Here is a 13002-nt window from a genome sequence, read left to right as displayed (position 1 = left end):
CCACACAGCCTCAGACAGCCCTGAGTGGAGAAACTCAATACACCCTGGGAGTTCATCCCATAGTAACTAGTAGATCATCAATCTCAGCAAACATAAGCTCAGCTGTAAATTTATGCCAATCATGTCTTCCAACAAGCCTTACTCAATTTTCCTGACTGTGCCTAACTGTAAACTCACTGGCCAAGTTAAAGCAATGCTTGAGGACATTCCTGTTAGGTAAACCCAAAATTATTATTTGCCATTTAGGATTTTATAATGTTACCAGAAACTATGTCAACAATAATATTGTCTTCGAGAATATTTTAATGATTAATCTATATTTGGTCACTTTCTTTACAGCTGTTGAAATGCAGTTGCCTTTAGAAGAAATAATGTTGGTCAACAGAGTTTACATAAATCCTAAAGGACAGGTTTCTAAATTGCACAAATGCAACTAAGACTTAAAGTTCTATTAAAAAGTGAAGCTTTTACTCAGTGTTTGGGAAGATAACAGCCTATCATTCTGAATCGAATAAATCTACCTTGCTATACAGAACTTGTTTGGAGAATTATTAACATACACTACATTTTAAGCAGCATAAAGAAGCAATAGCATGTTTCAACTACAAATGATAAAAAATGATACTCAGGTTTATTTATCTTTTATCATGTAGCTAAGTGACACATATACAGCTTAAGTTTTCAATTTAGAAAGATTTCATTGCCCCTTCCTTTAAGTAAAAAATAAAAGTATTTGACATATATCTATATTTATGTCTATATCTCTATCTATCTATCTATCTACCTATCTATCTATTATCATCTATCTATCATCTATCATCTATCTAAAATCTATCTATCTATCTATCTATCTATCTATCTATCTATCTATCTATCTTCAAAAGTCCTTTTCTTGGCTTTATAATTAGCATCTTATGAGCATTCTTCATAAAGTCAGTCAGACAAGCTTCCTGGTCTATAGCAGAGGGTGGATGGTTAGAGAGATTTTACTATGGTTCTCAAAAAATACAACGGGAAGTTTACAATGTTCACTTCTTGAAATCATATCCTTAGCCCTTGAGAAGTTGCACAAATAATATTGACATGTGTTCTTTCAAGTCTGGATGATGGAGACTGACCCTTGGCACTGCAAACAAGGAGAGTGATGCTGTGTCATGGAGATGTGTCCTCTCGCAGAGCAGGTGGCTCATCTTCCACTACTGTCTAATTTTGTCCTGGGAACTAGAGGGGGAATGTAAAACACAATGCCTGAGATTGTTTTCTTAAGATAAAGTTGCACGTTTAGTCTTCAGAGAGGTTAGACATGGACATTGTGTGTGTGAGAGTGTGTGTGTATATATACTATATATGTGTGTATGTGTTTATTTCTTGAAAACACAAATTTTTATTCTAAAAATTAGTTGTTACTATGGTGTTCTGTTAGAAAGTATATTTAGTTTGGGCCGTGGAGCTTTTTAAAGGAAATTAAATATTCTACAACTGAACAACAATAGGCCTTAATCTCTGAAATAAAAATGTTCATAAAAGTTCTGGATGGAAGAATAGTAGAAAGTTCTAAGTTATGGATAAAGCTAAGTTTTGAAAAAGCTTAATAATAAAGTTTACTGTGTAGGACAAAGTTGCACTGACCTTTATAGAGCTAGAAATGATCTGACCCTCTACAGTAAGACAGAGATATGTAATAAATCTATAGAGAGACAAACATACATACATACATACATACATACATATAAAACCATCAGGTCATTGCAAAGGACTTTTACATATATATTTTACATATATATTTTCTGAATTTGAAAAACATTATTGATGTCTTAAGCACAAAATAAAGGTTGTATTGATGAATTTCATGAGAAGTTTTCAACATAAAGTGATTAAGACACACATTGCTAGAAGATGCAGTGTATTTAGTAATACCCAATGTGGCGTTTTTAAAAATTTATTATGACATAAAAAGAAATTCTTAAGAAATTTTACTAAAATTATTAAATGTTAGATTCATCTGAAAGTCTCACAGTTGAATAATAGTTTAAAACATTATGTTATACATACATTATATGTTTTACTTACAGTAAAAAAAAAAATCTACCCTACATAATGCTTTTTTAACCTGCAAGGAAGTCTCTGCATTATCTAATTTTATATTAGTGTTGGATTTACAATAAACTTGAAATGTGTATAATTTTCATTCCCACTTTATAGAAAAGCACACTGATAATCAGATATGTTAACTTAATTTTCCAGAAGAGCAAAAGACTAATTAATAGGAGCTCTGAATTCATAGTTAAGTTTTCATAGTCACATGGTCCTCTTTATCTAAGACTTAGTTTTATTTATTTATTTTTTGTGAAGGGGTATATGTATGCCACATGTATTCACGTGACAATTGGAGGTCAAAATGAAACATCAGGTTGCTTGGAGCTGGAGTTAAATATGTGGTTGTGAGCCTTCTAATAACCAGACACGTCCTCCAAAACAGCTACAAGTTCCTTTTTTTTTTTTTTTTTTTTTTTTTTAGACAGGGTTTCTCTTTGTAGACCTGGCTGTCCTGGAACTCACTCTGTAGACTAGGCCGTCCTACAAGTTCTTTTAATGCTATGACATCTTTCCATTCCTTCTAACAGGGTTGACTTTATCCGGAATGAGCAGTGAAGGGTAAATGGAACCTGTAGAGACCACATACAGTAGACAAACAGTCATGGCCCCTGGTTGAGGGATAGGACCACCCACCCCTCTCAAAGTTTTTAACCCAGAAAGTTTCCTGTCCAAAGGAAAGACAGGGACAAAAAAAATAGAGCAGAGACTGAAGAAAAGGCCATCCAAGAACCGCCCCACCTGGTGATCCATCCTGTCTGCCGTCACCAAAAGAGGAGCTTGCTGACAGGAACCTGGTGTGGCTGTTCCTGGGAAAGTTCGGCCAGAGATTGACCAATGCAGATATGGATGCTCAGAGCCAACTATCACACTGAGCTCAGGAATCCCTGTGGGGGAGCTGGGGAAGGACTGGAGGAGCGGAGGGGGGTTGCATTCCCCTAAGAAGAACAGTGTTGCCTGGCCGGACCACTCAATGCTCCCAGGGACTAGACCTCCAACCAAGGAGTGTACAGGGAGGGATCCATGGCTCCATATACATGTACAGCAGAGGATGGCCTTGCCTGACCAAAGACCATGATCAAAGGGAGGGAAGGTCCTTTGTCTTGTGGAGATTTGATGCCCCAGTGTAGAGGGATGCTAGAGCAGTAGGGCGGGAGAGGGTGGGTGGGTGGAGGAGCACTCTCATTGGGGCAAAAACGTGGGGGAAAGGGCAGATGTGGGAGGAGGTTGTGGAGGGGTAACAGGGAAGTAATATATCATTAGAGATGTAAACGAATGGAATGATTAATAAAATAATTTTTAACGGGGCAACAAAAAATTATATCATTCAATTATAAATCAATTATAACACTAAGAAGTAAGATTAATCATGGTTATTTTACTGATATATGTCTAAACTTTAAGCACTCACAAAGTTGTGGCTGGAGGATTGCAGACCCAAAGCCAACCTGGGCTACATAATGAAATAAGTGAAACCAGTTCAAGCCAGACAATAAGATGCACATGGAGAAGGGGAAGTGAGCACAAAGCCCACCACTAATCAAGAAGCTACTGACAATTTATAGTTTCTGAGAAAGGAGATTAGGTGTTTTGTGTTGTTTTGGTTTTCTCCAGTTGAATAACACTGAGTATATCAACTATACTCCAGGACAGGCTTCACGTTCAACAGTAATTGGTCAACACAATCTAGAACCATGAATTCTGTTTGATGTGTGTGTGTGTGTGTGTGTGTGTGTGTGTGTGTGTGTTCTTTTAGCTGATCATTTGCTGTGTTTTATTTTTTAAGATAAAGAACATGACATTAGGTGGGTGGGAAAAAATTCTGAAAAATGCTAGGTGAGGGAAAAGAATGTGAACAAAATATATTATATGAAAAATATAAAATGAAATAATAAAAAAGTGGAATCAATAAGATGTATTCTTTTCTGTTCATATTTAAAAGTGTCTGTGTATGTTTTAAAATTCATTTGCAGATTTACCTACAGCCAATGTCTTTTGTTGATGAACTTGCCTTTTAATATTTTTATAGTTCTATGTAAACATTAATAAATAAAACAATCAAAACTATTCTATTTTTCCCAAAGTTTCTTCATATGGTTCCCCTATAATTACAACTCTCTCCTTCATTGCTAGCAGCCACTGTTCATTTTCTCTCCATATATAGTTTATTCTTTAACAACATGTACTATAGAAAGCATTATACATAATATAATATTTTGTCATTTTTCATTTAGTACAATGATTTTCACAACTTTTCCTGTTGTTTTATACAACAATAATTTATTCTTTTGATCACTAATTTCTGAGATGTAGTTCATCATAGAGATGAGCATCACTTTCTTTATTCATGAAGCAGTTGAGTGGCACCTGGGTTTTTTCCTCTCACGTAAAATTATGAATAATGCTATTTGTGCATATGTCTTTTCATGATAAAGCTTTTGGATTTTTTTAAATGTTTCTGATACTGTTGAGGAATGATAACTGAGAGGCTATCTGGACATTTTTTTAACATGTTTGGCCTCTGTCAACAACATGTTAGTTACAGTGTCAACAAAAGCCTCAATTCTTGGCCAAGAGTCCACTTGGCTTTAAGTCCCTCAAAGTCAGCATCAGTTAGTATAGAATTAATACCCAAGGTAGTGTTGCTAGATAATGTAAGTGTATGTTTAATCTAATAGGAAACAGCATCATTACATCCATAGGTGGCTGTATAACTTAGCATTGACAACACATCATGCCCATTCGTCTGTGTTTCAAACATTGTCTTTAGCTAGTGTAATACTCCTCTCCTTCACGATGTTAAAGTGGTGGTTTCTTGAGACCTAAAGTTGTCAGGCCTTGTCAAACAAGGTTACTCATCATAGATATTCTCCTCTTTGTACAAATTCGACTCAGGCCTTTTACCAACTTCGTTTTAATTTGGCCTTCTTTTTTAGTTTCAAGAGTTGTTTATTATATACATGTAAAAGTAAACTGTCAGATATTTATAGAAACTTTTCTGGAAAAATTAGTTATAGGTTTAAGACCAAATACTACCACAAAATGGTGGTGGTGGGAAGACAAGATAGAAGGAAGCAAGAAAAGTAGGAAGGAAGCAGGCAAGGTGGCAAGGAAGGAAGAAAGGAAGGAAGGAAGAAAAAAAAGAATTAAAAATAATGTTGACTATGGTGATGCCCCTCTATGCCAGTACTCAGGAGATAGTAAGTTGGCAAATTGAATGGTCAATGGCCTCTGTGTTCATCTTGTCAATAATGCTATTATCTATGAATAACTACAGTCACTAGTCAGTCACTTTGCAAGTTGGTGTTTATACAAAATTTGTTTTTCATATAAATTTTAGAATAAGCTTGATTGTATCTACAAAGTATCCACTAATGTTTTGATCAGAAGTATCAGGATATGGATCAATTTAGAAAAAATTGACATACCTGACATGGTACTCCAAATCTTTAAACATATTATTTTTTCTTTACTTTGACTCCCTTTGATTCCTTTCATTAATATTTTGCTATTTTGAGAAGAGCAATCTTACACATTATTTTAGATCAACCTAGAGTGTTTCTAGTTGGATAGTTTCTGTGCTAATACCCATATATTTGATTGAATGTTTAAAGTGTTACTTTCCTGATTAATGACATTGTTATGTTAAGTATCAGGAGCTTCAATTTCTTAGTATTTTCTGTAGAATCATTTCTGTAAATAGTGACAAATTTCTTTCTTCCAACCCAAATATTACTTTTGTTATTTTTTACTTTACCATATTTTTTCTAGATTTCCTAATATTTGATTGAGTGGGAATATAAAGGATAAACTTCTTTGCCTTAATCTTGATCTCAGACAAAAACTATTTTGCTGGTAAAATGCTATTTTTGGTGTGTTTTCCTTTAAAATTAAGAATATTTCAGGAAGTGCTAGAAGAGGGGAAACTATAATGAGAATACTCAATCAAGACAAACAGTATTTCTTTTGAGCATAAAGAGATGGCTCAGTGATGAAAAGTTTGCTGTTCCAGAGAAACCAGGTTCCATATGTAGCACCAACACATGGGTCATAAAGTGGAAATCTCTGGTTTCTTTGGAGACTCAGTTGTGTCATGTGGTGTTTTTCTGGAAGCTGTCTTGTGATAGGATGTTTTACTGAAATAGACACTTGAGGGGACACGTGATGTTTGGGAAGAGTAGAACCCAACAGACAGTGAAGGAAGCTCTCCATTGCCTCGCCTCGCAATGATTCCCTGGTTTTCACTAATAATGCCCTTGCTTTAGTTCACCTTGCAGCACCTCACTGATTTTGCTTGTCTTGACTTTGTGGGGACAAGTGTGCCAAAGAACTTCCCTGGCATTTCACTGTTTCTTGCCAGTTCTGCGGACTCATGCTACTTTGGCAGAGCCTTGTGGTTTCTTGTAGATCAAGCTGCTGCTAGTGATTCATGTTTGCTGTTTGTTGATTGGACTGGACTGCTGCTACTGAGTCATGTTTGATGTTCTGGACTGAATTCCTGACAATTGACCATGAAGATTGGACTTGCTCCAGAGAACTACTTCTAAACAGGTTCCCATTATAACCATCTTTCTAGCCTACCTTTAGTTGATAGGCTAGAAAGACAGTTAAAGCCTTTCATCCTGAATTAAACTAAAAACTCTAAGCCTACAGGGTTACAACTGTTTGTAATTCCAGTCTTGTTGGAATGGCACCCTCTTCTTACCTCCACAGACACCAGGCATGCAGAGGGTACACAGACAAGCAAAACATCCATACACATAAAATATAAATAAGCTATTTTATTTAAAATAAGAATATTTTTTTCATTCTGAATTCTCAGGTTGGTTTCATTCTTAGAAGCAGGCAATAAATTTTATTATTTTCCATCAAGATTATAATCCTAATTTTTTTGGTTAACCTGATAATATGATGAGCTTAATGCATTGATTTATTTTTGAAGTTGGAAGAGATATTTTATTTTTGAGGCAAACACTACATAACACTAAATTCACTTGATGGTAATCTTATGGAGCATTTTGTATTCAATAGTGATATTAATTTTTCCTACCTTCATTCTTTTTTTTCTCTTTTTTTAACACTTCTTACTAACTTTGCCTGGTTTTATTCTGTATAGTGATTGCTATGTAAATTTGGTTATGTCTTTACAGTTTCTATTTTCTGGAATACTTCTCGATTAGATTTGGTACTGTTACTTCTTTATTTCGTTGCTCATTTTTTTTTTTATTTTACTTTTTGATATTAGAATGAAATTTTATTTTATTTTATTTTATTTTATTCTCTTAAAGTTATTGCTATCAAGCCCAGAGCTTTGTGGCTCCTGTGCAAGCACTCTCAAGCTAGGCTGCCTTCTGGCATGGCACTGCATTTAAATGGTAAACAAACTTACAAGTAAGATAAAAACTCTTGAGGCCTATAGCTTCATGTTTTAGAAGACTGAAATTAAAACTCAACGTGTTAACACATTTCTGATTATCTAAAAACATTTGCTTTATACTACATAATTTGTGCCTTAGGAAACTGGTTCATTTCCCACTTTGTTGAATGTATGTTTAGGAATCCAGGGAATTTTGTATGTTTGATTTTGCTCTTGCTGTTGCTGTTGTTCATTGCTTTCCTTTCTCAACCTGGTGTTTATTAACACAAAGAATACTTTGAACTCAGCGTGATCGTGGGAGAAAACAAATGTGTACATTCATGCATATCATGAAAGGGGAAAAAAATCTCACATGCCCTGCAGAACAAATCACCTGTAGAAGCACTGCCAGATTAAGTTTTATCCAGTAGATCTGTCCATTTATCTTCACAGAGGTGAGTTTTGATCATTGAATGTAGACTCAGATGCTTTACCTCAGTCCAAGGAAGTATGTAAGTTAGTAACAACTTGATTCCTATGTCCCTAGTGATAGTCTCTCCTACATTCCCATTCACGGAAATTTTGTTCATCTTCTTTTCTGTTCCATTCCCATTTTGATGGAAAATTTATCTTCATAACATGTTTTACTTTATCACTGTTTTCATGTCCTATCTCTTTTATGTTTTTCTTTTATTATATATTAAATTCTAATTTTTTGTCAGCCTACTTTTTAATTAACTATACAATTATAGTAAATGAACACTATTTAGATTAGTGATAGTTAATAGGATGTTTTCTGTCATAGACTATGGCTTTACTATTTTATTTTTTCAAGGTTTGTTCATATTATACGGGACCTGTAATATACTGACCTTTGTCCCTTAAGTGCAATGACTTTTGGCCTCCAATGCTCAAAACCTTTCTTTCATGCTGCATCCTATGCTCATTTATTAGCTGTCGCCTCTCTAAGGACAGCACTCTTATGTCTGGTCCTCCTTTCCATCCTCCTACTCCAGGAATGCATATCACCCATAACTTCTACAACATGAGGATGGTATATATGAGCAGATATTTGCAGTTACAGCTGTCAATGCCAAGCATCAGAATTGGTGACTGGCATAGGAGTTTGTGTTTCCCTTTTATCTCTGATTTGGAAGAACTCAGCTGTGTTTCTCAGTGTTCCAAATGCACATAGACTAAGTTCTATGAACAATCAAAAGTTGTTAAAGCCTTTAATTCGTTGTTATATTTTGTTATTTAATGCAGTTTTTTTTAAGCACTGATTTTTATGGGCTTGGAAAATATCTCACTGGTAAAATACTTGCCGAGTACAAGCAAAACAAGAGTTTGCTCCCCACTGCCATAATTATAAACATATAAAGAAGCTAATGCTTTTGTTTCAAGTATCCTTAAATGATTGGTTTGAATGCTGCATATTATTTTTTTGAGATTTTTCTCATGAGCTGACAGTTAGATTAAAAAGTTCATGTAAGGGTTGTCATTATTATTTTATTTTTCATCTTTTGTGTCCTTGTCTTTAACTTTAGGATAATTTTCCTTGCAGAAAACCCACCTTCATTCTTATGTATACAAATGGCCTTCACTTGTCCTCTGAATCTTTGTCTGCCTTTCACATAGGCAGATTCTATATTCAAATGACAAGTTCTTTTACCATAAACGCATTAATAGGCTTAATCCTTGAAACCACTCTGGGGAAGATAGATCCTGCTCTGCATCATAAATGAGAAAAATGTTACTGAGAGATGTAAATGAGTTGAAACTGTGTGAGCCAACCAAAGAACACACAGTCATGATGCCAGCAACACTGGGACAAGTAATGGTGCCTTTGCTTTTACAGCTGATCATTTCTTTATTAATTTAAAATCAAAGACTGTTAAGAAAAATGCAAAAGTAGCTTCAAAAGAAAGTACCAAGAAAGGAAGTATTTGGAATCTAATTATGCCACATTTATAATTTACCTTTCATGACTCAGCATATTAATTATCTGATTCATCTGAAAAACATTTGATTGGCTTTTCCTTAAGCATCATCTGGCTTAAGTTGTTTTTTTTTTGTTTATTTTTTTTTAAAGCCTCTTCAGTTGATGGTAAGGTCCCATAAGGTTGAATTTACAAGACACCAGTCCCTCAACAATAGTCTTGATCTACTTGATTCCAGCTATTTCATTGGCAGAAAAAAAAAGAGCTAATGTAGAGACTATTTTCTGGACTTTGTGGTCTCTTCTTCAATGAGGGAGACCAAAGCTGGGCTCAGATATCTAGGAAACCAGATTATTTGTGCTTTGGTTGTCACTTTGCCGTGCTAATAGGAATTTGGGAGGAGAAATAAACTTTTATTTCATTGTTTAAGATTTCTAGTCTCCAGTAAATAGGAAAATAGTTTTCCCAAACAAGTAATATTTTAAAGTGATCTTAAAGAATGTTGCTTAAACTGCATGTGGCAAACACATTTTGGTAAAACACATTTACCAGTACTTGGTAGGCAGCATCCGGAATGGGGATTTTCTGCTGGCCTGGGGTACTTAGTGAGATGCAGAATAGCTCGGGCTAAATAGCAACACTTTGCCTCAAAACTAAAAGAAAACTAAAGATAAAATACAAAAGAAAGGCAAGCAAAAAGGAGGCTACTTATATTATTATAATATTCATGTAAATTAGTAATAAAGTCAAAAATTATGTTGAACTTCATTCTAAATATCTTATCAACTTGTTTCTCTTTTGGGGGGTGTTTGATTTGAAATTATACTTAAATTCTCTATCCTCCCAATTCACAGCTTCTTTTATCATCAATTGTTATTGAATGCATATATGTTTTCATATGTACATATTTTATTAATTATAGCCTGTGCATTTATATACTTTTTTTTGTATGTATGTTTTTAGGGCTGACTATTTGACATTGGACAATCAGTGTGCATTTCCTTGGGGCATGTCCTCTCCCGTTCTCAAAGCTTGCTTCTTTTAATACTGCAGAAAACTAAAAAGAAACTTAACTGCTATGCACTTATTGATGGATTTAGTTCACTTTAAATAGACTGAACAGTGTTTATTATACATTTTACATGCATGCATGAACTGAATAGACAAAATCAACTGTGTTTACCTAAGATATATGATTTTGCTTGTGAATCACAGATTCATGGTTGGTAACCTATCAATTGTTCTCTATCTGAACTGTATTATTAACACTTCCATCGTGGTGTTATTCCTAAGTCCTTCTTTTTAAAGAACATAGGGTGGTTTAATTTGAGGAGTCAAGAGTCTTTTGTTTTTGATTATATGCCCCTTATGCAAATTATACTCATTCCTTGGTACAGAAATTGCACTTTGCCACTTCCCTGAGACATTCATTCAATGTACAGTGATTCTAGGCAACACTTAACTATGTCTTTGTCACCACCAACTGTATAATGATCTGTAAATTTTCTAGTACCATGAATACTAGGACATGAATTCTTCATTGTATCTGAGAAGCTATTCACATGTTGAACAATTGATTTTCTATAAATTGATGTGTTCTCAATGTCAGTTCAGAATCTCATGTGTTTTAACCTGTTGTATTATAATCTTGAAGACATGTTGAGAAAATGCAGTGTTTTGGAGTCCCCGGTGTACTCTGGATGGTATTCATGAATGTACAAGATGTGCTAGGTCAGTTCTGGCTCTGAGTTTACTTTTTTCTTTCTTACTCTTTCTTTTCATTCTTTCTTTCTTCGATTCTTTTTCTTTTTGCCATTTTTTAAAAAAAAAATGATTTAGCAGCCAAAGTTTTTACTATATTTAGTTTTTTGGTCATCCTACTGTAAACCAGGACAATTAGCCAAAGATCATCTTCCTCATCAATAGTTAATTTGCTTTCAAAAGGAAAGGTTACATAAGTCCTAGCAAAAATTGTGAAGATAAATGTACAGGATGTTTTCATGCAATATAACCAGAAACTTACTGTGGTTAGAAGTCAGGCAGATTACACATAATCATTATTTATAATTACTTTCTTCTATCAAGTTGAATTTTTTGATAAATTTTATATGTCAATTTAATTCATTTTTTGACACAAAATATTCCCATTGAGTTTTGAAGTGTGGAGAGCTGTAATTGGTCTTGATCATGCTGTTAAAGTAGAAGTCTTTGGCCAGGATCAGATCATTGAACTCACTTTGGATCTACTGGCAAACCATCAACTCAAAAGTTTTTCATTGTTCCTTAAAAGCTTTCCTGGCTTCTGTGATTTGCCAACACCGTTAGTCATCTGATTCTGGGTCATCTATTGGTATATCTCTACAAATGAGGATTACTATAAATGCATCAAACTTCAATACATTAAATATGACTCAGGATGTAGACCTCACTGAAGAATAGACATTTTATTAACCAACATGTCTGATTTCATATCCACATCTCAGATATGAACATTCAAAATGTATGAATGCATCAACATAGTGCAAGATAATGGAAAATGTTGGGTTTATTTGAGTAGTATTCAATGGCCCATAAACTAGAAACAGCTTCTCCGGTCCATTATTAACTGAATATTATTGTGATGTTAGCTACTATAGTAAAGTTTGTCTGCCCAAAAGTAATACTAGCCATGATATTTGTCTGGAGGCTGTTGTTTTGCACATCCTTTGATTATATACTTTGATGAGATTATTTCATTTTGGGAATGGACTTGGAAGTGTAATGTACATTAGAAAACAGAAAACTATCAATAGTAGTAATTATTATTGTTTCCATTTTATCACACAATGAAAATGTGAAGACAGTGTTATTTATAGCAAATACTCATTTTTAATTTAATGAAATATTATTTCTGTTGTTGTTGTTGTAGGGCTTGAATTGAATGCAAGGCCACAGCCATGATAGATAAGCAGGCAACAGTAACAAACAAAGACAAGAAAGTGCTCATTATCACTTCCTTTTATCACTTTAAAATGCATGTTAAAGATTTATGAAAACTTTTCTTTTCAAGTTTTTGCCTGAAAATGAAGAAAACAAAATAACAATAATTCAGATCAAATGTATAAAACATTGATTTTTTTAAGAAAAGAAAATAAAATATCAGTAAACTGGGTTATAAATAGTTTTCAAATCTTTTCTAATTCCATGTTACAGAGTGCAGATCGAGGTCAACAGGCAAGGGGAGTAAAGGAATGCATGGAGACAAATTACACAAAGAGAAATGCAAATAATCAGATGAAAAGAGAAGCAATAGTCCATCAGTGGTGAATATTAGTTAGTTAAAGCCCTTTTATCACAGTGTATTTACTCATAAGCATCATTAATTCATCCTCATCTGCTGTATATTCTTTCCACAACAAAGACTTGCTTGTTCAAGCACAAAAAAAGATGCTAAAGAGCTTCCAGCTTCACCTAGCTCAGTGGTCATACTTTGTGGCTATGTGAAGTTAGGGAAGGATTTTCCTCGGATCTGAGGCTCATGTTGGTTCCCCAGGACAGCTACAGAGACCACATACATGAATAGAGATGGTGAACTTAGGAAGTGCAACTAGAAGATGTTGCACATCTGACATA

This window comes from Arvicanthis niloticus, chromosome 15 (assembly GCF_011762505.2).
Source record: "Arvicanthis niloticus isolate mArvNil1 chromosome 15, mArvNil1.pat.X, whole genome shotgun sequence".
Taxonomy (NCBI): domain Eukaryota; kingdom Metazoa; phylum Chordata; class Mammalia; order Rodentia; family Muridae; genus Arvicanthis; species Arvicanthis niloticus.
Note: the sequence above shows the minus strand (reverse complement) of the source record.